The 3,704-nt window shown below is 59.3% G+C and overlaps 1 long non-coding RNA gene across 1 annotated transcript; it reads left to right on the forward strand.

Moving 5' to 3' along the window:
* Positions 1–1,399: 1,399 nt before the first annotated feature.
* LOC121351229 lies at positions 1,400–3,462 on the forward strand. Its single transcript, XR_005954767.1, has 3 exons — positions 1,400–1,617; positions 1,760–1,787; positions 1,968–3,462. It is a non-coding gene; the product is annotated as an uncharacterized LOC121351229 (long non-coding RNA).
* The last annotated feature ends 242 nt before the right edge of the window (positions 3,463–3,704 follow it).

Genomic DNA, 3,704 nt, shown 5'->3' on the forward strand with positions numbered 1-3,704 from the left:
GTGGGAGGGGGGTGCTGCTGAAAGAGGGGGTGCAGGGGCAGGGGGTGCTCTGCACGGGGGGAAGCACAAGAGGGGCTGCACAGAGCAGGGAGCTCTGCGGGAATCAAAGGCCCCAAAGCACGGTCGGGGGTGCCAGGGGACAGGAGGATGTGAGCGGGGACAGGAGGAGAGCGGGATCCGCGGCAGGGGCTGCTGCTCTCGGGGGGCAGAGGGGGCTCTGCGCTGTCCCAGCAGGAACAGGGGGTGCCCAGCCACGCTGTGGGGAGCGGCCCGGCCTGGGGACAGGCACAGCTCTCTGAGCAAAGTGCCTGCTGTGTGTGCTCCTTGCAGAGAGCCTGCTCCGCCTGTCCTCGGCGTGCAGGGGACAGCTCTGGGCCGGGGGCTCCGGGGGACAGAGGGGGCTGGGGGCCGCTGCTCTGCAGCACCGAGGGGCTGCCCCCCCGTCCCTGCTGAGGCCGTGCCCTTCTCCCCGGTGACCGCTTGCTCTGAGTCACCAGGAAATCTGATAAGGCTCCAGTGAAACCTCGGGAGCAGCGGGGGGGTCGCTTGGCACTGCGGCCACCCCGATTTCTTGGCTGTCCTCCAACATCCTGGCTGTCACACGTGCGTGACCGGAGCAACCCGAACGGGTTTTTACCTGCTTTACTGCCTAAACTTTCGGAGCCAAGGGGCCTTTTGGTGAAGATGCAGCCCCTGATTCTTGTGGGAGCTGCGTGTGGGGAAGGCACGGGCCCTTTCCATGACATGTGGCAGCAAAGCCTCGAGCTTTGAAGGTGGCCTTTGCTGGTTTGCATCCCTTGCAGTCTTGCTTTGAGCCTCCCGAAGCGCCAGCGGTCAGAAGGCTGCAGGGAGTGCGGCGGGCAGGAGGGGAGCCTGTGGCAGCTGCGGGCTGCAAAATCACCCCCAAACGTGACCCATCCATTAAAGCACATCGTCAGCCCCAGCAGGAACCCGCTAGGTGTGTCAATTCCTCTTTTCCGTTTGGCCGTGTGCTGGGTACTCGAATTAATCTGTTTTACCAATTAAGCAAGAAACCCTGAGCGTTTCCCCTTCTGAAGGGCTTAGTCATATCTGGGTGAGCAGCCTGAGCGGGGATGCAGCTGGGGATGTTTGGGCTGAGCAGGCCTGTGCTCTGGCAGCGGGAGGCTCCGTGAGGCAATCCAGAAGCTGTTCCTGGAGCCTGGGACAGGCACGGTGCTCCTGAGAAAGGACCAGGCTGGGTTTGACTCCCTCCTGGTGCCGGGATCAGCCGTGCTGGGGATGCAGGGGGTACAGGGGATGCAGGGGATGCAGGGGGTGCAGGGGGTGCAGGGATGCAGGGGGTACAGGGATGCAGGGGTACAGGGATGCAGGGGATATAGGGGATGCAGGGATGCAGGGGATACAGGGGATGCAGGGATGCAGGGGATGCAGAGGTGCAGCATCCAGGGGAGGCCTCGTGGCTCTGCTCCTGCTGCTCTGGGTTGGACAGGGACCTGTCAGCCTGCTCAGATTTGGTTCCTGCAGATTCTCGGCCAAGAGGAAATTTCCTTGCTCTGGCCTGACCGTTTTAACCTGCAAACAAATAAACAAATCCCAGTCCAGCCGCAGGTGTCTGCAGGACAAACCATTTGCAGGGTAGGATCTGTGGCTGTGAAACTGCATTTGCACCCTGGGACATCCTAACTGTGGCACAGGGTGTAAAATTGGACTTTGTGTGTGTGTTGTGGGGTTTTTGCACTGAATTTCCTTTTTTTTTTTTTTTTCTTTTCCTGTGTAGCATAGGCTGAGGACAGAAGAGGAGACAGGTATTTATTGAAATGCCTTTTAAAATTAAAAATAATGAAAAATGCCTTTTGTACTAAATTTCAGCACTGTAAAAAGGGCAAGCCCTCAGGCAGATTCATTCCTTGCTCCCTGTGCCTGTCCTTGGAGCAGCCACAGCCCTGTTCCTCGGGGATCCTCTCCAAGGTGTGGTGCTCCTGCAGGAGCTGTGCTGCTGGCAGAACACCTTGGTGGCAGTCCCCAGCTTTCAGACCCCATCAGCAAACTCCAGCTCTGACAGCCAGAACAGGCAAGTCCCCCTGGCTCCAGCCCTGCCATTCCTGGCACCAGCCTGAGAAAAATTCCAGCTGCCATGGCCCAGTTTTGTCTCCACCAGCAAGGAAAACCTCCATGTCAAGGGCATCTGAAGCCTGCCTGATTTTCTGCGTGGAGCTTTGGGTCCCCATGGAGATGGCATCTGAGAAAAGGAGATAAAACCCTTTTGTGAGGATGGATCCCGATTATTATTTGTTTAATTAGAACCTGGACTGATGCAGAGGCAACAATTAACAATTTCCTTCTGTAAAGGACTTTGACCACAGCTGAGTAAGTGAATGGCTTGCAAGATGGAGACAAATGATTGCAGCTGTCATTTGTGAGGCTGGAGGTGCAAGGAGGAGTCCTGAAGTTTCTGATTCAAGGGGCTTTTCCTCCTTCTTTTGGAAAAATCCAGCAGGAATTTTCTCCTGCCGCGCAGCAGGGATTGCCTGGGAGCCAGGGAATTAAGTTCCAGATGAAAATTTAAACTGTTAATTACACTTTCCTAGCAGACTCCGGGAATGTCTAATAGCGGAATTGCAGGGAGGTGGCTCAGGTGAGCTTTGATTCCTTTCACACACCTGCCCTCCTTGGGAGCGCGGCTGGGCAGGCCAGCCTTGCTGCTCCTCGGTGTCCCCAGGGCCGGGTGGCCGCAGGCCGAGGCCAAGGGAGGGGTTCTGCAGACACTGCCAGCCCCCGGCCCCTTCCTCTTTATTTTATGGCTTTATTTTCTGGGCACGCGCGGGCTCGGGGCTGCTCGGCAGAGCTGCTGGCAGCTGGAGCGTGCAGGGGCTCGGTGCCCGGCCCGGGGAGCCACGGGGGTCCCGGGGGGCAGCAGGGACCTGGGGGAGCCCACGGGAGGGAAAGGGATCATTGGAAAGGGTCTGGAGGGACGTGTCCAGGGGCCGGAATGGCCGGATTCCAGCTGGAATTCTGAGGTGCCACCAGAGGCAAGTGTGGCTGGTTTGACAGTGCCAAGTGCCTCCTGCAAACTGACATCAGGAACCTGGCCCGGTGAGTTTTGTTTCCCAGGGAAAAGGGAAAGGACAAGGAGGAGTAGCCGTAAGCTGGTGGAGTGTAAGCTGAGATTGGATTTTGGGAAGGAATCCTTTTCTGAGAGGGTGGGCAGCCCTGGCACAGGTGCCCAGCAGCTGGGGCTGCCCCTGGATCCCTGGCAGTGCCCAGGCCAGGCTGGACAGGGCTGGCAGCACCTGGGGCAGGGGAAGGTGTCCCTGCCATGGCCGGGGTGGGACAGTTCCTTTCCAGAACCATCAGCTCTCTCTTGACCAGGCTGGACAAGCTGAGTGACGTCAGCCTATGCCTTCCTGGTTTTCCCCGCAGGCCCTTCCCCATCCCGGCCGGTCCGAGCCGCTCAGGAGGCTCTAACCCGCAGATTTGGGGCAGGGCACCAGGCGGCCATCACTCCCCCTCCTTGACTACATCTCCCAGCAGCCCCCTCGCGCCACCGCGCTCCCGCCCCCTCAACGCCGATTGGCGAATCTCCCATGGTCAGCCTCCTCCCTTTCCATTGGCTCCCTGAGCTGTCCGTTCCGGCGCGGCTGCAGGCAGGAAGGGGCGGAATTCACGAACGGGATTTACGCCTTTTGCGCGGGGCGTGGCGCGGCGGCGCGCGGGGTGGGGGG

The sequence above is a fragment of the Pyrgilauda ruficollis genome, unplaced genomic scaffold (genome assembly GCF_017590135.1).
Source record: "Pyrgilauda ruficollis isolate IOZ18807 unplaced genomic scaffold, ASM1759013v1 scaffold162, whole genome shotgun sequence".
In the NCBI taxonomy this organism is placed as follows: domain Eukaryota; kingdom Metazoa; phylum Chordata; class Aves; order Passeriformes; family Passeridae; genus Pyrgilauda; species Pyrgilauda ruficollis.